This window comes from Chlorocebus sabaeus, chromosome 12, assembly GCF_047675955.1.
Source record: "Chlorocebus sabaeus isolate Y175 chromosome 12, mChlSab1.0.hap1, whole genome shotgun sequence".
Classification (NCBI taxonomy): Eukaryota; Metazoa; Chordata; class Mammalia; order Primates; family Cercopithecidae; genus Chlorocebus; species Chlorocebus sabaeus.
The window spans coordinates 35,556,518-35,579,871 of record NC_132915.1 but is presented as its reverse complement, the minus strand read 5'-3'; the positions used below and the strand labels follow the sequence as shown (position 1 = coordinate 35,579,871).

The window sequence follows — 23,354 nt, the reverse complement described above, 5'->3', positions numbered from 1 at the left end:
TAAGTAGGGATTCTGCATTTAATGTTGCAGCTCGGGGAGTTAAAAAAGATTCTAACAGTTTATTTGCTTGGTTAACTGAAATATGGATTAAAAGATGGCCCACTGTGAGTGAGCTGGAAATGCCTGATCTCCCTTGGTTTAATGTAGAGGAAGGGATCCAAAGGCTTAGGGAGATTTGGATGGTGGAGTGGATTGGTCACTTTAGACATACTCATCCCAGCTGAGAGGGTCCAGAAGATACACCCTTGACCAGTACCCTTCGAAATAGATTTGTGAGGGCAGTGCATGTATCTTTGAAGAGCTCTGTAATTGCTCTGCTCTGTATGTCAGATGTAACAGTGGGGACTGCAGTCACTCAACTAGAAAGTTTAAATACAATGGGAATAATTGAATCCCAGGTGGCAGGATCCAAGTCCCAGCACTCAACTGTCAAAGGCAAGCTGGGCATAGCTACTATAATGAACAGCAGAGGCAAAGTGGCAACCAGAATAGTCTGAGTGCCGTAGAGCTCTGCATTGGCTAATCATGGTGTTCCTAGAAGTGAAATTGATAGGAAGCCTACTACATTCCTACTTAATTTATATAAGCAGAACACTTCTAGGTTGAATGGATGAATGACTGATTTGAATTCTAAAAACAGAGAATCACAGCCCCTCAGTCAATTTCCAGACTTGAGCCAGTTTACAGACCCAGAAACCCTTGAATGAAGGGGAGGCCCTGTCCCCTTGAGGAAGGACCCCACTACATTACCAACAATTTATGCAGTGAACCTTTCTCCCATCCTTCCCCAAGGAGACCTCTGGCCTTTTATCAGGGTAACTGCAAGGCCAGCAATATACTTCTACTGTCCTACCTCAGGGATATATCAACTCTCTGGCTTTGTGTCATAATGTTATTCAGAGAGACCTTGATTGTTTTTTGCTTCTGTGAGATATCACACTGGTCCATTACATTGATGACATTATGTTGATTGGATCCAGTGAGCAAGAAGTAGCAAACACTGGACTTATTGGTGAGACATTTGAGTGCAAGACGATGGGAATTAAATCCAACTAAAATGCAGGGACCTTCTAGTTCAGTAAAGTTTCTAGGGGTCCAGTGGTGTGGGGCCTGTCAAGATATTCCTTCTAAGGCAAAGGATAAGTTGCTGCATTTGGCCCCTCCTACAACCAAGAAAGAGGCACAACACCTAGTGGGCCTATTTGGATTTTGGAGGCAGCACATTCCTCATTTGGGTGTGTTACTCTGGCCCATTTATCGAGTGACCCGTAAGGCTGCCAGTTTTGAGTGGGATCCAGAACAGAAGAAGGCTCTGCAACAGGTCCAGGCTGCTGTGCAAGCTGCTCTGCCACTTGGGCCATATGACCCAGCAGATTCAATGGTGCTTGAGGTGTCAGTGGCATGTAGGGCTGTTGTTTGGAGCCTTTGGCAGGTGCCCCTAGGTGAATCACAGTGAAGGCCTCTAGGATTTTGGAGCAAGGCTCTGCCATTTTCTGCAGGTAACTAGTGTCCTTTTGAGAGACAGCTCTTCACCTGTTACTGGGCTTTTGACTTCACCAAAACTGAACTTTTGACTATGGGTCATCAAGTCACCATGCAACCTGAACTGCCTGTCATGAACTGAGTGCTTTCTAACCCATCTAGCATAAAGTGGGTCGTACACAACAGCATTGTATCATCAAATGGAAGTGGTATATATGTGATAGGGCTCAAGCAGGTCCTGAAGGTGCAAGTAAGTTGCCTGAGGAAGTGGTTCAAATGCCCTTGGTCTCCATTCCTGCCACCCGGACTTCTCTCCCTCAGTCTGCAGCGATGACCTCGTGGAGAGTTGCCTATTTTCAGTTGACGAGGAAGAGAAGACCAGGGCCTAGTTCACACATGATTCTGCATGATATTCAGGCACCACTCAAAAGTGGACAGCTGCAGCACTGTAGCCCGTTTCTAGCACATCTCTGAAGGACAGCAATGAAGAGACATCTTCCCAATGGGCAGAACTTTGAGCAGTGTACCTGATTGTACACTTTGCCTGGAAGGAGAAATGGCCAGATGTGTGATTATATTACTGGGCTGTAGCCAGTGGTTTGGTTGGTCAGGGACTTGGAAGAAGTGTGATTGGAAAATTGGTAACTAAGAAATTTGGGGAAGAGGTATGTGGATGGACTTCTTTGAGTGGTCAAAAATTGTGAAGATATTTGTATCCCATGTGAGTGCTCACCAATGGGTGACCTAAGCAGAGGAGGATTTTAATAAGAGGATGGGATGACCCATTCTGTGGACACCACTCAGCCTCTTTCCCCAGCCACTCCTGTTCCTGCCCAATGGGCCCATGGACAAAGTGGCCATGGTGGCAGGGTTAGAGGTTATGCATGGGCTCAGCAATGTGGACTTCCTCTCACCAGGGCTGACCTGGCTACAGCCACTGCTAAGTGCCCAATTTGCCAGCAGCAGAGACCAACACTGAGCCCTCAATGTGGCACATTCCTTGGGGTGATCAACCTGGTGGCAGGTTGTTTATATTAGACTTTTTGCATCATGGAAAAGACAGAGGTTTGTCCTCACTGGAATAAACACTTCGGATAGGGGTTTACCTGCCCTGAACGCAGTGCTTCTGCCAAGACTACCATCTGTGGACTCACGGAATGCCTTATCCACCATCATGGTATTCCACACAGCATTGTCTCTGACCAAGTCACTCACTTTATGGCTAAAGAACTGCAGCAGTGTGCTCACACTTACCATGTTCTCCATCATCCTGAAGCAGCTGGATTGATAGAATGGAGAAATGGCCTTTTGAAGTCACAATTACAATGCCAAGTAGGTGACAGTACTTTGCAGGGCTGGGGCAAGGTTCTCCAGAAGGCCATGTATGCTCTGAATCAGTATCCAATATATGGTACTGTTTCTCCCATAGCCAGGATTCATGGGTCCAGGAATCAAGGGGTGGAAGTGGCATCACCTACTATCACCCTTAGTGATCCACTAGCAAAATATTTGCTTCCTGTTCCCACGATATTATGTTCTGCTGGCCTGGAGGTCTTAGTTCCAGAGGGAGGAAAACTGCCAGCAGGAGACACAACAATGATTCATTAAACTGGAAGTTAAGATTGCCACCTGGACACTTTGGGTTCCTTCTACCTGTAAGTCAACAGGCTAAGAAGGAGTTAGAATATTGGCTGGGGTGATTTACCCAGACTATCAAGATGAAATCAGTCTACTACTGCACAATGGAGGTAAAGAAGAGTATGCATGGAATACAGGAGATCCATTACGCTGTCTTTTAGTATTATCATGCCCTGTGGTTTAGGTAAATGGGAAACTACAACAGCCCAATCCAGGCAGGACTGCAAATGACCCAGACTCTTCAGGAATGAAGGTTTGGGTTACTCCACTAGGAAAAAAACCATGACCTGCTGAGGTGCTTGCTGAAGGCAAAGGGAATACAGAATGGGTAGCAGAAGAAGGTAGTTGTCAGTACCAGCTACGACCACAGGACCAGCTGCAGAAATGGGGACTGTAATTGTCATGACTATTTCCTCCTCCTTTTGTTAAAACATGTTTGTGCATGTATACTCTTGTACTGAGAAAATATCTTCATTTTATTTCCTTTCTTCTTTATTATGTGACATAAGATTTATTGACTTCACATCAGCGTTTAAGTGTTGTTAACTTTATGTAATAGTATTTGGGTTGGGGATTGGTGCATTTCCGGTTGTATGTAGGATAGTTGTGTTAGGTTAGATGTAATTATGACCTCATTATTGTCTTTATTTGGAGATTATGTATGATCTCAGGAGATGTGTATGTGTTGAAGTTGATAAGGGGTGGACTTGTGATGGTTAATACTGAGTATCAACTTGATTGGATTTAAGGGTACAACATATTGATATTGAGTGTATCCATAAGGGTGTTACCAAAGGAGATTAACATTTGAGTCAGTGGGCTGGGAAAGGCAGACTCACCCTTAATGTTGGTGGGCACAACCTAACCAGCTGCCAGCACAGCTGGAATATAAGCAGGTAGAAACATGTGAAAAGAGAGACTGGCCTAACCTCCCAGCCTACATCTCTCCTGTGCTGGATGCTTCCTGTCCTTGAACATCAGACTCCAAGTTCTTCAGTTTTGGAACTCGGACAGGCTCTCCTTGTTCCTCAGCCTGCAGATGGCCTATTGAGGGACCTTGTGATTGTGTGAGTTAATACTTAATACACTCCCCTTTATATATATATAAAGTGGTGACTTAAGTGTATTAAGTGTTAACTCACACACTACACACACATACACACACATTCCATGTGTTCTGTCCCTCTAGAGAACCCTGACTAATACACCATATAAAAAAAATTAGAGAAGAACAAGGAGACATTAAAACTGATACTGTGGAAATTCAAAGGATCATTAGTGGCTACTGTGAGCAACTGTATGTCAATTAATTGGAAAATCCAGAATGGATAAATTGCTAGACACATACAACCTGCCAACATTGAACCATGAAGAAATTCAAAAACTGAACAGATCAATAACAAATAACAAGATTAAAGGCATAATAAAATGTCTCCCAGCAGAGAAAACCTGGAATCTAATAGCTTCACAGCTGAATTCTACCAAACATTTAAAGAACTATTATCAATTCTACTCAAACTATTCCAAAAAATAGAAGCAGAGAGAATACTTCCAAACTCATTCTACAAGGCCAGTGTTACCCTGATATCAAAACCAGACAAAGACACATCAAAAAAGGAAGACTATAGACCAATGTCCCTGATGAATATTGATGCAAAAATCTTCAACAAAATAGTAGCAAACTGAATTCAGTAGCACATTAAAAAGATCATTCATCATGACTAAGTGGGATTTATCCTAGATATGCAAGGATGGTTTAACATATGCAAATCAATCAGTGTGATACGTCATATCAACAGAATGAAGGACAAAAACTATGCAATTATTTCAATGGATGCTGAAAATGCATTGATGAAATTTGACATCTCTTCAGGATAAAAACCCTCAAAACCTGGGTACAGAAGGAACATACCTCAACATAATAAAAGCCATATATGACAGACCCAAAACTAGTATCATACTGAGTGGGGAAAACTAAAAGCCTATTCTCTAAGATCTGGAACATGACAAGGATGCCCACTTTCACCACTTTTACTCAACATTGTACTGCAAGTCCTAGCTAGAGCAGTCAGACAAGAGAAATAAACAAAGGGCATCCAAATTGAAAAATAATTCAAATTATCCTTGTTTGCAGATCATATAATCTTATTTTTGGAAAAATCTGAAGACTCTACCAAAAAAAACTGATGAACAAATTCAGTAAAGTGCAGGATACAAAATCAACATACAAAAATCAGTAGCATTTTTATATACCAAGAGTGAATGATATAAGAAAGAAACAGTGGAGCAATTCCATTTACAATAGCTGCCAATAAAACAATTACCTAGGAATTGACCAAAGAAGTAAGAGATTTCTACAATGAAAACTATAAAATATTAATGGGAAAATTGAAAAGGACCTTAAAATTGGAAAGAGATTCCTATTCATGGATATGAAGGACCAATATTGGTAAAATGTCCATACTATCCAAAGCAATCTACAGATTCAGTGCAATCTCTATCAAAATATCAATGACATTCTTCACGGAAATAGAAAAAACAATCCTAAAATTTATACAGAACCACAAAAGACCCAGAATAGCCAAAGTTATTCTACACAAAAAGAACAAAACTGGAGGAATCACTTTACCTGACTTCAATTTATACTATAGAGCTATAGTAACCAAAACAGCGTGGTACTGGCATAAAAACAGAAACATAGACCAGTGGAACAGAATAGAGAAGCCAGAAATAAACCCATACATCTACAGTGAACTCATTTTCGACGAAGGTACCAATAACATATTTAATACATTGTGGAAAGGACAGTCTCTTCAATAAATGGTACTGAGAAAACTGGATACCTATATGCATAAAATGAAAGTAGACCCTATCTCTCATTATATACAAAAATAAAATAAAAATGGATTAAGACTTAAATCTAAGACCTCAAACTATGGAACTACTAAAAGAAAACATTGGAGAAACTCTCTGGGACATTGGAGTGGGCAAAGATTTCTTGAGTAATACCCCACAAGCACAGACAACCAAAGCAAAAATGGACAAATAGGATCAGATCAAGTTAAGAAGTTTCTGCACAGCAAAGGAAACAATCAACAAAGTGAAGAGACAATCCACAGAATGGGAGAAAATATTAGCAAACTATCCATCTAAAAAGGGATTAATAACTAGAATATCTAAGGAGCTCTGATTTTTAACTCTGTAAGTAAAAATCTAATAATCTGATAAAAATAGGGAAAATATCTGGATAGACATTCCTCAAAAGAAGATATACAAATGGCAAATAGGTATGTGAAAAGGTGTGCAACAGCACTGATCATCAGAGAAATGCAAATCAAAACTACAATGAGATATCTTACCCCAGTTAAAATGGCTTTTATCCAAAAGTCAGGCAATAACAACCGCTGTTGAGGACGTGGAGAAAAAGGGACTCTCATACACTGTTGGTGGAATGTAAAGTAGTACAATCACTATCAAGAACAGTTTGGAGGTTCCTGTAAAAGCTCAAAATAGAGCTACCATGTGATCCAGCAATCCCACTCCTAGTTATATGCTCAAAAGAAAGGAAATTGATATATTGAAGACATATTTGCACTTCCATATTTATTGCAGCCCTATTCACAATAGCCAAGATTTGGAAGCAGCCTAAGTGTCCATCAACAGATGAATGGATAAATAAAATGTAGCATATATACACAATGGAATATTTTTCAACTGTAAAAAAGAATGAGATTCTGTCATTTGCAACAACGTGGATGGAACCGGAGGTCATTGTGTTAAGTGAAATAAGCCAGGCACACAAAGGCAGACTTTGCATGTTCTCACTTATTTGTGGGAAATAAAAATTAAAAACAATTGAACTCATGGAGATAGAGAGTAGAATAGAATGATGGTTACTAGATACTGGGAAGAGTAATGGAACAGGGAGAGTTGGGGAGGAGGTGAGGATGGTTAATAGGTACAAGAAAATAGAAAGAAAGAATAATACCTGGTATTTGCTAGCACAACAGGGTGACTATAGTAAAAAATAATTTAATTGTACATTCAAAAATAACTAAAAAGTGTATAATTGGTTTGTAACACAAAAGATAAATGCTTGAGGTGATGGATACCCCATTTACCCTGATGTGATGATTATTATTATTGCATGCTTGTATCAAAATGTCTCATGTAACCCATAAATATACATACCTACTATATACCCACAAAAATTAAAAATTTATTTTTTTAAAAAAAACAAAGGCATCTGTATGGAGGACGGTTGCTTTAGCAAAGAGTTCAGTCAACTGTGGTCTTATTCGCTAGAATTTAACTGACACATTATAAATCTTTGGCACACTGAAGGAGCCTTTGTTTTTGAGCATGAGAATGGAAGCTGTGATGGCAGTGTCTGGCAGATTGTCAGTATCTTCTCAGTTTTGGCAAGTTGCTTTGTTAGAATTTTAGATTGGCCAAGTCCTAGTATTGTCAAAAACAACCCAACCATGAAGAGTAATGGCTAAAGAGGTTTCCTGGTTGAGAGAGTTCTTATTTTTTTTTTAATTTAATTTTTTTTTTTTTTTTTTTTGAGACAGCGTCTCGCTCTGTCTCCCAGGCTGGAGTACAGTGACGCAATCTCAGCTCACTGCAAGCTCCGCCTCCCGTGTTCACGCCATTCTCCTGCCTCAGCCTCCCGAGTAGCTGGGACTACAGGGGCCCACCACATGCCTGGCAAATTTTTTTGTATTTTTAGTAGAGACGGGGCTTCACCATGTTAGCCAGGATGGTCTTGATCTCCTGACCTCGTGATCTGCCCACCTTGACCTCCCAAAGTGCTTAGGGTTACAGGCTTGAGCCACTGCGCTTGGCCAAGAGAGTTCTTTTTTTTAAATGATCATGTTCAGTAGCTTCACTGGCTAGTTTGATTTTTGGGTAAAGTAGCTGTTAACTAATGTGAGGACTGGGGCAGACAGCAAAGGGGCAAAAGAAGATATAAGACAACAAGAGAGAGGAGGGGTTTAAACTGGTTTGCTGCCTTTCTTGGCTTGCCTCTGCCCTGACTTCTAAGTCCAGGAACAAAATTTCATGGAGGAAGTAGAGGTTAAAAATCTCTGGGAGGCTAGGATTGAGCTCAGATTTTATTGTGCTTTCCTCAGAGGCCCCATGTTGCATGACTAGGGAGAACCATTCACATGAATCAGTGCAATAATGTGTGGGTAAGTAGTCTGTATATCTCATTAAAATGCTGATTCAGTATGACCAAAATGAGGTGTGAAATTTTCCATTCTTTCTTTTTTTTCTTTTTCTTTTTTTTTTTTTTTGAGACAGGGTCTTGTTCTGCCACCCGGGCCAGAGTGCAGTGGCAGAATCACAGCTCACTGCAGCCTTGACCTCCCCAGGCTCAAGCGATCCTCCCACCTCAGCTGGGAATACTGGCACGGGCCACCACACTCACTAATTTTTTAAATTTTTTGTAGAGGTGGGGTTTCTCCATGTTGCCCAGGCTGGTCTTGAACTCCTGGGCTCAAGCGATTTGCCTGCCTTGGCCTCCCAGAGTGCTGGGATTATAGGTGTGAGCCACTGCACCCGGCTGAAATTCTCCATTTCTAACTTGCTCCCAGGTGAATGAGAATGTTGTATGTCTTTTTTTTTTTGAGACGGAGTCTCGCTCTGTCACCCGGGCTGGAGTGCAGTGGCGCAATCTCGGCTCACTGCAAGCTCCGCCTCCCAGGTTCACGCCATTCTCCTGCCTCAGCCTCCCGAGTAGCTGGGACTACAGGCGCCCGCCACTGCGCCCGGCTTTTTTTTTTTCTATTTTTTAGTAGAGACGGTGTTTCACCATGGTCTCGATCTCCTGACCTTGTGGTCCGCCCTCCTCGGCCTCCCAAAGTGCTGGGATTACAGGCGTGAGCCACCGCGCCTGGCCGAGAATGTTGTATGTCTAAGAACCATATTTTAAATAGCAAGTTTCCAAGGAAATTACACATATTAATCCTTAAAACAATCTTATAATGTAGTAGTCACTGCAGTATTTCTAATTTATACACAAGAAAGTTGGAGATTAAATCACTAGCCTAGTTCACCCAACTAAGGAACAAAGCCAAGATTTAAACTCAGGTAGTCTGCATCTATCATCCACATTTACAAATATATATATAAATTAATACAATTTATTTTTAGAGCAGTTTTAGGCTTATAGAAAAATTGAGTGGAAAGTAGAGAGAATTCCCACGTATACTGCTTCCCACCTCCCAACAGCTTCCTTTATAATTAGCATCTTGAACTGATGAATCAATATTGGTACATTGTTACTAACTAAAGTCTGTAGTTATCAATAATGATAATAAACAAACTATTGTGCTTGTTTATGTATCTACCATACTAGGCTTTTTATTATTTTAGTGTGCTCTTTCTATTTGTTTTTTTAAGGGTAACTGTGAAACAGCCTCAGGCAGATTTTTCCAGGTATTCCAGAAAAAGACATCATTATCATAGAAGGTGACAGTTCTATGTGTGTTATTGCCCCTGAAGAACTTCCAGTGGGACAAGATGTGGAGGTGGAAGACAGTAATATTGATGCTCCTGACTCTGTGTAGGCCTAGGCTAAGGTGTGTGTGTCTTAGTTTTTAACAAAAAAGTTTAAAAAGTAAAAAAATTAAAAAATGTAAAAAAATAGAAAAAAGCTTATAGATAAGGATATAAATGAAATATTTTTTTTGGTCAGATTTTTGCTCTGTAATTTAGTCAAAAGAAATTATTATTATTATTATTATTATACTTTAAGTTCTAGGGTACATGTTCATAACGTGCAGGTTTGTTACATATGTATACTTGTGCCATGTTGGTGTGCTGCACCCATCAACTCATCATTTACATCAGGTATAACTCCCAATGCAATCCCTCCCCCCTCCCTCCTCCCCATGATAGGCCCCGGTGTGTGATGTTCCCCTTCCTGAGTTCAAGTGATCTCATTGTTCAGTTCCCACCTATGAGTGAGAACATGCGGTGTTTGGTTTTCTGTTCTTGTGATAGTTTGCTAAGAATGATGGTTTCCAGCTGCATCCATGTCCCTACAAAGGACACAAACTCATCCTTTTTTATCTAGAACTAGATGTACCATATGACCCAGCCATCCCATTACTGGGTATATACCCAAAGGATTATAAATCATGCTGCTATAATGACACATGCACACGTATGTTTATTGCGGCACTATTCACAATAGCAAAGACTTGGAATCAACCCAAATGTCCATCAGTGACAGACTGGATTAAGAAAATGTGGCACATATACACCATGGAATACTAAATGAAATATTTTTATGCAGCTGTACAATGTTTGTGTATGTACATAAAAAAAAGTTATGTACATAATTGCATGTGCTCTGGTTTTATATGCCTGGCAGTGCAGTAGGTTTGTTTATACCAGGGTCATCACAAACATGAGGAATGTGTTGTGCTAGGATGTTATGATTATGTCATAAGTAGGTAATAGGAATTTTTCAGCTCCATTATGATCTTCTGTGATACAGTGATATATATGGTCCATCATTGACTGAAATGTCATTGTGTGGTGCATGACTGTAGTTGGGATCAGAGTATGTAGCCTTTCAGACTAGCTTCTTTCACTTAGCAAGGTAGGGATCCTCCATATTTTTTTGTGACGTAATAGCTCATTCCTTTTATTGCTGAATAGTATTTCACTGTCTGGATTGTCCATTCATCTATTGAAGGGCATTTTGGTTGCTTTTAATTTGGGGCAATTATGAATAAAGCTGCTATAAATGTTCATGTGCAGGTTTTTATGTGGATTTAAGTTTTTAACTCAGGTATTTGACTAGAATTTAAATAAGTATTTGAGTAATTATTTGGGAGCAAAACTGCTGGATTATATGGCAAGACTATGTTTCATTTTGTAAGAAACTGTCAAATTGTCTTCCAAAGTGGCTGTATCATTTTGCTCCCACCAGCAATGAATAAGAATTCCTGCTGCACATTCTTGCCAGCATTTGGTATTATTAGTGTTTTGGATTTTGGCCATTTGAATAGGTATGTAGTTGTATCTCATTTTAATTATGTTTTCTTTTTAACCATTATATTCTACCACCTCTCACTATAAGCAGCAGTTCATCTTCCTGTTATTCTAGGCAAAACCAAATTCCAGTCCCACTGCGGAATTTAGCATTGTACCAGACTTCAAACTGGTTAATAACAAACAAACAAGGAGACCCTATAAAAACCATTGTACTTTCAGTCCTCTCTAAAAATGTCAAAAGGTTTCACTCACAGGCTAGTACATGAATTCCATACTGCATGGAATCAGTCTGGCTGCCTTTGTACTTTACTTTTTAGTCAGGTTTATGGAATGATAATTTTAATATAATAAAACTCATCATTTTAAAGTATATAGTTTGATGAGTTTTAGCAATATACGGATGTATAACCACCACCACAATCAAGATATAGGACATTTCCATCACTGCAAAAGGTTGTCCTTTTGTAATCCATCCCTGCCCTAGGCAACCACTACTGTCTATATAGTGTTTGGCTTTTTAGAATGCTATGTAAATAGAATCATAGAGTGTGTACTCTTTTTAAATAATTTTGTTTCATACTAGTTTTTCTAGGGCTTCCAGTTTCACCTCTCAGTAGATTTTACATATTTATCATATGCTTCTGTACTTATTAATTCATCGAGTTCTGAAGGGTTATTCAGTGTCATCTTGATCCACCTACCATCTTCATAACAAGATTTGTTGACAAGTCCTGGATTTTCTGCAAGAGCTTCATTAATTTCAGTAACTTCTTCTGATATAGGAGAGTAAAGTTCAGTAGCAGCTTTCACACTTTCCAAAGCACTGAACTAGTTTTGTTTGTTCGATTTTGTCCCAATTTCAGGCAGACTACAGTAAACATCTCCCAAAAAGTTTCCTGTGCAAAATTGCTGATTCCCACTGTTCCAATACCATTTTCTCTTATCCATTCATTATTATTATTATTATTATTATTATTTTTTGATGAATTTATGCAACAAGGGCTGAACCTGGCCGTGGCAGCGTCAGTAGTGCCCGCCTGCAGCCCTCAAGGCGGCCGCGGGTTCCTAGGCCCTGTGCAAGGTGCAGGCCATGTCCCATGCTCGGCTGCTCAGTGTCAGGTGCCGATTTTTTTCCTGTGTTTTCTTAGGGAAGTTTTATAGTTTTAGCTCTTATATTTAGGTCTGTGTCTTTTTAAATTAATTTTTGTGTATAACGTGAAATAAAGACAGATGTTCATTTTTTCCTTTGCTTCCTTACCTTTTCTTCTTTCCTCTCCTTCCCTTCCCTCTCTCTATGCTTTTGTCCTGCTTCCCTCCCTATCTTCCTCCCTCTTCTTTCTTACAGATGTCCTTACAGATTCTTACAGATGTCTTCTTTCGTACATATTTTTTTCCTGCATTTTCTTAGGGAGGTTTTATAGTTTTAGTTCTTATATTTAGGTCTATATCTTTTAAAATTAATTTTTGTAATATTTTATAGTTTTTGTGGTATAGGCCTTGAAATATTTTGTTAGGTATATTCCTATATATTTTTTGTTTTGATTCTATTATATATATTTTTTCACATTTTAGTTTATAATTATTTTTGATAGTATATAAGAAATGTATACTGTACACATTTTTGTATATTGGCCCTATGTCTTGTGACCTTACTAAATTTACTTGTAAGTTCTAATAGCTTTTTTTCGTTGCTTCTTTAGAATTTTCAATATATAGGATCATGTCATCTGCAAACAAAGATAGTTTTGCTTTTTTCTGATCTATTGCCTTTTATTTCTTCTTCTTGCCTGATTGTGCTGGTTAGTATCTCCAGTACAATATTAAAGTAGACATGGTGAGAACAGACATCCTTGCTGATTGCTATAGAGGGAAAGCATTCAGCCTTTCAGAATTAAAGATGAGGTTAAATTTATGTTTTGTGTAGATGATTTTTATCATGTTGAGGAAGTTCCCATTTATCTCTAGTTTGCTAATAGTTTCTAATCCCAAATGGATATTGAATTTTGCAAATCTTTTTCTGTATCTATTAAGATATCATTTTGGTTTTGAATTTGTTGATATGATGAATTTGACTGTGATTGATTTTCAAATGTGGAACCAACCCTGCATACCTGGAATAAATCACATTTAATGATGTATTATGTTTTATATATTACTGGTTTCAATTTATCAATATTTTGTTAAATATTTTTGAGTTGATATTCAGGAAGGATATTGGTTTTTCTGTTTTAGTTTCTTGAAACATATTTGGTTTTGCTATTGGGGATAATGCTGTCATCATAAAATGAGTTGGTGTTTCCCTCCTTTCTATTTTTCTGGAAAAGTTTGTGTAAAATTGGTATAATTTCTTCCTTAATTGTTGGCTAGAATTCACCTGTGAACTCATTTAGGCCTGGAGTTCACTTTGTGTCAAAGTTTTAACTATGATTTCAATTTCTTTAATAAACATGGCTATTCAAGTTATCTATTTCTTCTTCAGTGAGTGTTAGTAATGATTCCAAGGAATTTGTCCATTTCATCTAAGCTTTCAAATACATTAACAAAAATATTTTAAAAGTATTCTATTATCCGATGGGATTGATGGTGATGCCTCTTCTTTCATTCCTGATATTGATAATTTACATCTTTTTTTTGTTGTTGGTCAGTCTAGTGGCAGTTTTGTCAGTTTTTCTGAGCTATCCAAAGAACCAGGGTTTATTTATTTGTTTTTTTGTTTGTTTTCTATTTCACTGATTTCTCCCATTTATTATATCTTTTCTTCTTGCTTTGGGTTTAATTGCTTTTCTTTTGCTAGTTTTTAAGGTGGAGGTTTATAACATTGACTTGAGACTTTGCTAAAATAAGCATTTAATATTGTAAATTTCCCTTTAAGCATTACTGTAGCTGTGCCCCACTCATTTTGACATATTATATTTATTTTCATTTAAATAAAATATTTTCTAATTTTCGTTAGAAAATTAGTTATGGAAAAGTATTGTTTGATTTCCAAATACTTGCGGATTTTCCAAATATCTTTCTCTTATTGACTTCTAATTTAATTCCAATGTGGTCAGATAATTTTTTTTTTTTTTTTTTTTGGACAGAAACTTACTCTGTTGCCCAGGCTGGAGTGCAGTGGCATGATGTCAGCTCGCTGCAACCCCTGCCTCCCAGGATCAAGAGATTCTTGTGCCTCAGCCTCCCGAGTAGCTACGACTACAGTCGTGGGGACCACTATGCCCAGCTATTTTTTCTGTATTTTAGTAGAGTTGGAGTTTAGCCATGTTAGCCAGGTTGGTCTTGAACTCCTGGCCTCAAGCGATCTACCCACTTCAGCCTCCCAAAGTGCTGGGATTACAGGTGTGAGCCACCGCCCCTGGCCTGAGAACATACTTAATATGATTTTAGTTGTTTTGTGTTTCTTGGTGAATGTTCTAGGTGCCTTGAAAATAATGGATATTGTTAGGTAGAATGTTCTGTAAATGTCCTACTAGGTCAATTTAGTTGATAGTGTTGTCAGTCTTCTCTATCCTTAATGATTTTTTTTTTTAGTATAATTATTCTGTCAGATACTGAAAGAACAGTCTTATAAAGTTTCTTAAACTGTTATTATGACCATTCCATATTCTTTCCTAAACATGCCTTCCCTGGCTCAGTAGTACTTGGGCAGGGCCTGTAGTAGAGCGGGCACCAGCCAAGTAATCAAATATTAGTGTCCTTTGGCTGGCTTCCCAAATTTAGCCATATTTTACAATTTTATGGGAAATGTTCACTTTTGGTTTCCAAGAAATAAAGGGAAGGGAATTTTTTTTCTCTTTACAAACTTGGTGTTCCTCAAAAAGATGACTTTTTGGCCATGTGCAGTGGCTTACATCTGTAATCCCAGGAATTTGGGAGGGCAAGTGGGGAGGATCACTTGAGGCCAGAAGTTCAAGACTAGCCTGGGCAACATAGTGAGACCTCATTTCTACAAAAAATAAGAAAAAAATTAATCAGGCGTGGTGGCACATACCTGTAGTGACAGCAACTCAGGAGGTTGAGGCAGGAGGATCATTTAATAAGGTGGGAGGTTGAGGCAGCAGTGAGCCATGATTGCCTCTCTGCACTCTAGCCTAGGCAACAGAGCGAGACCCTGCTTAAAAAAAAAAAAAAAAAGTAACATGACTTTTCTATCACCTACTAGTGCTCTTTTATACGGAAGGGGAAGGGTGTGTCAGAGGAAAGATTGCTGCCCCAAATAGCTGAATTTCAAATATTGGATACTTTATTGTTTTTGTTTCCAGCAATGGGGTCTTGGTGATAGTTCCAGGGAAAAATAGGAAAAATTCTATTAAATAAGTTGCAGTTGCATGAAACTGAATTACTAAATCAGTTTATCTTGTTCTCCTTAAAATGCTTTACTGTAATTACTTAAGATTTCTCACTGAGTAGACACTGTTTAGGCCAAACTGGCAGTGTCCCAGCTAAGGCTTATTCCAGAATTCCAAACTGTTTGTTTAATGTCATAGAATAAAATAATTCTTTTCACAGAAGCAAAGGCCAGTATTGCACAATATCATATTATCAACACCAACAAATAGAAACATACTTAGCTCTCTTGGCTGTGTTTAACTTAAAAAATACTGTTTGAGGACTCATACAGCTGCAACGTTCTGACCTAAGGGAACATCTGGCCAGTTCCTCTGAGCCTAAGCAACAGGAAACTTAACCAGTTTTGTTTGTTTTCCTTGAGTGTGACTCTTTGATAAGTAGGCCTCTTTTGAGGGGAAAGAAAAAGGCTGGTGGGTTTTAAATTATAAATGAATGCGGAGGAGGAGAAATAGGATTAACATTGGTTGACCTAATATACGCTAGGCTTTGTGATAAGTGCTTATGGCCATGTCCTTATCCCGTCTTCTCAAGATCTCTGTTTAAGTGAAATATTAGCCCCATTTTATAGGCAAAGAGACTGAGATTCAGAGTGGAATGAAGTCCCATAGCTGGAAGAAATTGAAATTAGAACCAGGATCTCTCTAGTGCCAAAGTTCATGCTCTTTGTTGTCCGTCATGCTTCTACTAATATGGAGGCCCAGCACAAAAGTAACCCACAATCCATGGCTGATTTATTGATTAGGTCTGTGGTTTTTGGAATGGTCCTGCTCAAATGTGATTGGCAGTTGAGTCCATAAAAATGCCACATTTCTCTTTAGGTTCAGTGTGTTAGGGAAGCTTTGATCATGTCAGGTACTTTAAGCAGAACCTGAGTATTTTTGTCTTAGATAAATTTGACATTGTACAATACTGACATCTCTTTGGACTCCAGCCTTTGCAAATATTAGGCTCAATGTCAGGATTGAACAGTGAGCAGCAGCTTAGGGCCTCAGCCTAGGCAAGAAGAGAGGACTAGGAAAGTCCAAAGATTGACAAAGAGAAAGCTTACAGGCAGACAGGCAACTCCAGGTGTCAGAATTCAGGATAAAACAAATCCTTTTGGGTCTCAGATATTATAGACCCAAAAGGTCTTGCTATGAGAGAGAAGATCATGCAAAGAAGTAACCTAAAGTCCAGGTGATCAGTGACCATGCATCATATCTAAATGGTGCTGTCCCATAGGCAATTGGAAGCACAGTTGACTTGCAACTCAGGAAAGATATCTGGTCTGGAGAGTTATCAGTCAATAAAGGGGCAGCTAAAACCCTGGGAACTGATGATCTTGGGCAGGGGAGTGTGGAAGGCAATGTGGAGTGAGGAATGAAGAGGGTTGGGGTCTAAGAGTCCTTGATGTCTGTTAACTACTCCTTCCTCAACCGGCAGCAGGCTTCCAGCTGTTCTGAACACTTCCTATCCACTCTCTTAGTTAAGGGAAAGGAGGACCTTGAGATGGCTGAACACACAACAGCCAACACTGGTCAGATGAGATTGGCAGTGGTTTATTAGTCACATGTACACACAGGGTGGGGAAAGAGCACTCCTGCATGCCATCAGGGGCCACATAGAGCAAAGTGAACCAGCAGAGGCTTTGGGAGGTAAATTGAGTTCAGAGGTTTGTCTATTCATGGAACTGGACATTCTAATTATTGAATTGAGGCTGTATTTGCAACTTAATATGACAGCAGGACTGTCTACTACTTAAGAATGAATGGAAAACTATAAGAGGGAGGAGCTGAATAAAGGGATGGTGGAAGATAACTAATGTTCTGATTACCAACTGTGCTTCAAGATTTTCGAATGTACCAATTATATTTCCAACTGTATTTCCATTTAATAATCCTATTATCAGTTCACCCTCAACCTGTCCCAACAAACTCATTATCTTCCTTCATACTTATTTGTTTCCCACCTCCTCATTTCTGTTTCTGACAGTGTCATTTTCTCAAGCAATACTCCTGCCTCAGCCTCCCGAAGTTCTGGGATAATAGGTGTGAGCCACCATGCCTGGCTGCTAAAAATTTTTATGGAATTCTGTAGAATTCTTGTGTCTATGTTGATGAAAAACATTGGTCTGTAGTTTTCTTGTATTGTTTGTTTTTGATATCAGTGTATTTTGCCTCATAGAAAAATTCAATAAAACTTCCTCCTTTTCAGTTTTCCTGAAAGAATTTGTGTAGATTTCATATTATTTCTTCCTTAAATGTTTGGAAGAATTCACTAATGAAGGGTGAAGTTTTCTTATGAGACTTCGAGCTTTACATTTAATTTCCTTAATAGATAGAGGGCTATTAATGTTTCCTGTTTCTTCTTGAGTGAATCTTGGTAGTCTGTGCCTCTCAAGGAATTTGTGTGTTTCCATTAGGGGTGTCAAATTTATTGATGTAGTGATGCCTATAATATTTCCATCTTATTATTTTTAATATCTTTAGAATCTCTACTCATGTCAACTCTGTTATTATTGATAATGGTAATTTGTGTCCTCTTTCTTTTTTTTTTTTCCTGATCAGTCTGGACAAAGGTTTACCAATTTTATTGATTTTTCTTCAATATACAGCTTTTGATTTCTCTATTTTTTTCTGACCTATTTAATATTAATAAATTATTATATAAACTTTTAGTTATCTAATTCCTATATCTTGGAACATCTGCACTTTTGTCCAATGATCTTTTGAAGGAATATCAGTCTTTCATTTTTACTATTAAATTTTCTTATATTTATAATGTAATATTCGATGCATATTGTTATGGTCTGAATGGTTGTGTCCCCCCCATGTGTTGAAATCCTAACCCACGAGGTGATGGTATTGGGAAGCGAGATCTTTGGGAAGTTATTAGGTCATGAAGGTGGAGCCCTCATGAGTAGGATTTGTGCCTTATAAAGGAGACCCCAGAGAGTTAGGTGGCCTCACTCTGGCCATGTGAGGTTATAACCAAAAGATGCTGTCTAGGGAAAAGGCCCTCATGAGACAATGAATCTGCCAGTGCCTTGATCTTAGATTTCCCAGCCTCCAGAACTGTGAGAAATAAGTTGCTGTTGTTTTTAAGCTACTCAGTTAATTTTGTTATCGTGGCCTGAATGAACTAAGACATATATGACAGAATTTATGTAACCTATTTGTAGGTTGAGAAGTATAAATAAATACCTATTTGTTTCATAGATTTGTTTTGTAGATTAATACCTGGCAGATTTCATCTTCTAATTTCTGCCTCCTACTTTATCTCTCAGAAAATAAATTCTCTTAAAGTTGTGGAGTCATTTGATTGTCTTTCTGTGTTCTAATCTTACCTAAGAAAAGTCGTTATCCTTATCAGTCAGGTTGGTTTGTTTTTCTAAGCTAACTTTCACTGAGTGCTTGCTATGTTCCAGGAAATTCTTATCAGTGGCCTAAGGAGCAGGTGTTAACATCATGTCTTCTATGGGTAAATTTTGCTTTAAGGCATATTCAGCAGAAAACGCAACACTAGCTTAAGCAGACATGGGTTTATTTTTCTCTCTCAACATAAAGTTTGCAGTTAGTACTAGAAGATTGATATGGCTGCTCTCCAATGTCACCTGTGACCTGGTATCTTACATTAGGTTCCCCAGGAGCAGATCCTGAGTTAAGGATTATGATAATGTGACTTACTAAGGAAGTATTCCCGAGAAATACTGATAAGGCAGTCAGGGCAGGACAGGGCAAGACAGAGCAGGAACGAACAGGAATCTAAGAATGTGATCTCATGCTAAAGTGCAGCACAGGGCAGATTCAGCATGAGCCCCATAGGAGAATTTTTGAGTGAAATTTAAGACAGAGGTATTCCACCCAAGAACTGGGGAGTTGGGCTTTCAAAAGCCTTGTGAGGCTGGTGGGAGTAATGCATACTCATAGACATTTTCATCTCTCCGTGCAAGGGGGCAAAGCAGCATCACTACAACAAAGGCAATCCTTGTAAGAGCTGCAAGTGCTGGATATTGAAAGAACATGGAAGATGGTGGTGGTATGGGTGTGTGGCACATATGGTAATGGTATCAAATAATCCAATATAAAGAAATTCAAGGGAATTTGGGCAGAGCACCAATATCATCCACTACACCAGGATTCCTTTATCTTTCCCTCCTGCCCTTTTTTTTTTTTTTTCCTAATTTTTTTGAGATATACTCTTGCTTTGTCACCCAGGCTAGAGTGCAGTGGCATGATCTCAGCTCACTGCAGCCTCTGCCTCCCAGGTTGAATCGATTCTCCTGCCTCAGCCTCCCAAGTAGCTGGGATTACAGGAGTGCACCACCACACCCAGCTAAGTTTTGTATTTTTAGTAGCGATGGGGGTTCTCCATGTTGGCCAGGCTGATCTCGAACTCCTGACCTCAAGTGATCTGCCTGCCTTGGCCTCCCAAAGTGCTGGGATTATAGGCGTGAGCCTGGTCCAGCTCCTCCTGCCACTTCTAATGTGGAGGCCTTTGTCCCCATGCTCTTCACCTTGTGGTCAGAAGTTGGCTGCTCTGCATTCAGCATCCTATCTATGGCTCAGGCAGGAAGAGAAGAAGGGGTAGAAGACTGAAAAAGGGCTTGCCAGTCAAATATGTCTTTTTAACAGAAGTTTTTTCTTAAACCATTATCCTGCTTATATTTTATTGTCCAGAACTATGCCAAATGGTTACCCTATCTAGCTGCATTGGAATCTGGGAAAGAGTGTATTTTTAGTTATGTGCACTGTTATCTGATTTAAAAAAAAAATGAGGGTCTATTGGTAAAGCAGTAAGGGTGGTGGTTGTGGATATTAGGTAGACAATTACAATATTTGGTGCCCCCTATTTACAGAGGAGAAATAGATATCGAGAGAGGTTACTTACCTTGCCAAAGTTGCACAGCCTATAAGCAGCTAACCAACCGTGTTCTTAATCCACTGGACACTGATTCACATAATCTCTTTGTGGGAGCATCCTCTGTGCTAGGACTGTAATTAAGCTTAGATGAGTGTTTCATCTTTGTATTAGTCAGCATTCTCCAAAGGGACAGAACCAGTAGGATATATATATGTGTGTGTGTGTGTGTGTGTGTGTGTGTGTGTGTGTATATCTATATATGTGTGGATATATATACACACATACACACAATGTATATATACACACATCTATCTATCTATCTATCTATCTATCTATCTATCTATCTATCTTTTGTTAAGGATAATTGGCTCACACAATTACAAGGTGAAGTCCCAAAATAGGCCTCTGCAAGTTGGGGAGAAAAGAGAAGCTGGTAGAGTGGTTTAGTCCAAGACCGAAAGTCTCAAATCCAGGGAGGCTGAAAGTGTGGCCCTCAGTCTGAGGCCAAAGGCCCAAGAGCCCCTGGGAGGCCACTAGTGCAAATTTCAGAGTCCAAAAACTGAAGAACCTAGAGTCTGATGTCCAAGGATAGGAAGAGAGGAAGCAAGTACCTGGCAAGGGAAGAGAGTATAAGACTAAGTAAGCAAGTTTATCACCCTTCTTCTACCTACTTTGTTCTAGTTGTGGTGGTGACTGATGGTGCCTACCGACATTTAAGGTGGTTCTTCCTTTTTCAGTCCACTGACTCAAAAGTCAATCTTGGCAGGATACGGTGGCTCAGCCTGTAATTCCAGCATTTTGGAAGACTGAGGCAGGTGAATTGCTTGAGCCCAGGAGTTTGAGACCAGCCTGGACAACATAGTGAAACCCTGGCTCTACAAAAAAATACAAATATTAGGTGGATGTGGTGGCACACACCTGTAGTCCCAGCTACCTAGGAGGCTGAGGTGGGAGGATCGCTTGAGCCTGGGAGGCTGAGGTTACAGTGAGCTGAGATTGCTCTACTGTACTCCAGCCTAGGTGACAGAGTGAGACCCTGTCTCAAAAATAAACAAACAAAAATGTCAGTCTCCTTTGGCAACACCTTCACAGACACACCCGGAAACAATACTTTACCAGCCATGTAGGCATCCCTCAATCCAGTCAAGTTGACACCTAATATTAACCATCACAGTCATCTTGGCACTTAAGCAGGAAATAATTAATCGATTCTCTCTCTACCAACTTGCATTCACTTTCATCTCTTGATTTATTTCCTCAGATTCCTAAGTCCCCATACCAAATCTTGACCACTAAAGGGGTTAAAACAACTGAATTTACCCCTTTTACCTAAGACCTGCATGAGGAACCTGCTTAACAAGACCTTGAGAATGGATATAAGAATAGATCAGGGTAGGTTTTAGAGTATGGGGATAGACAATTTAGTTATATTTCTTTCCCTGATGACAAACCCACACTGATCTTTCTCACATTTGCACAACTGTACTGCAGAATTGGAGTTCTAATATATATGGTACATGTTTTAGGGGGCCGGGCACGGTGGCTCACGCCTGTAATCCCAGCACTTTGGGAGGCCAAGGCAAGCGAATCCCAAGATCAGGAGTTCAAGACCAGCCTGGCCAATATAGTGAAACCCTGTCTCTACTTAAAAAATACAAAAATTAGCTGGGCATGGTGGTGGGCACCTGTAGTCCCAGCTACTCGGGAGGCTGAGGCAGGAGAATTGCTTGAACCCAGGAGGCGGAGGTTGCAGTGAGCTGAGATCATGCCACTGTACTCCAGCCTGGGCGACAGAGTGAGACTCTGAACAAAGAATAATAATAATACATATTTCATATGTTTTAATGTCCATGTGAACAAGGAGCATGGCTTAGGTTTCTTTTGTGCTGTCATGGTGCCTAGCAAAGTCCAGTACATATGGCACCTATTCAATGTATAACTGCTAGAAGATGAGATTTCAGGGCTGTATAGGCTTATACTTGAAGGGAGAAGGAGTTTTGGGACAAGCCTACTGCTCCAACTCCCACTGGAGTACCACATCTGAAGATTTCTTTTTTTTTAAATTACTTAATTTTTAAAAAATTTTTATTATAGGTTTGAGGGTACTTGTGAAGATTTGTTACATAGGTAAACTCATGTCATGAGAGTTTGTTGTGCAGATTATTTCATCACCCAGGAATTAAGCCCAGTACCCAATAGTGATTTTTTCTGTTCATCTCCCTCCTCCCACCTTCCACCCTCAAGTAGACCCCAGTCTACTTGTATTTATAAGTTCATAATGACCTCCAGCTCCGTCCATATTCCCACAAAAGACATGATCTTGTTCTTTATGACTGCATAGTATTCTAGTGTGTGTATGTACCACACTTTCTTTATCCAGTCTGTCACTGATGGACATTTAGGTTAATTCTGTGTCTTTGCTATTGTGAATAGTGCTGCAATGAACATTTGTGTGTATGTATATTTATGGTAAAATGATTTGTATTCCTATTCTTCTGCATATATACCCAGCAATGGGATTGCAGCTGAAGATTTCTATCCATCATGAAATTTTTCAGCATGAGGCACAAAGATTGAAATTATTTTTTGGCTTATTTTGTTCTGCAAAGTGGGGATTATGAATAAATTGTTTTAGTCTTAAATCAAGCTGCTGTTTTCTAATTAGATTGGCAATTTTCTTTCCGAATTCCACCTAAATCTCAACTCTTACCTATTATTTCCCAATTCTAAGTCATTTTACTCATTCAGATAAAATTTTCTTGACAATATTTCAAGATATTCAGTAAATACATAAAAACCTAAAGAACACAAATAAAATGCGGAAAAAGTAAGTTTTGACACAATTATCCTTTCTGATACAATTAAATGAACAAATTATTTCCAGTAATGTGTATTTGGACCATCAAAACACATACAGGTAAGAGACAAAAATGCCACCCCACATTTGAATATTTTAATCAAATTGTACTGACTATAATGATGGTGGAATTTTTTTTTTTTTAAAAAAAGGAAAATTAAACACAGAAAAT

General features: G+C 39.1%; 1 long non-coding RNA gene across 1 annotated transcript in view; it reads left to right on the top strand.

The window, feature by feature from the left end:
- The window catches only part of LOC140712930 (uncharacterized), a 194,889-nt gene that overhangs the window by 107,517 nt on the left and 64,018 nt on the right, over positions 1–23,354 (top strand). The window lies entirely within an intron of this gene.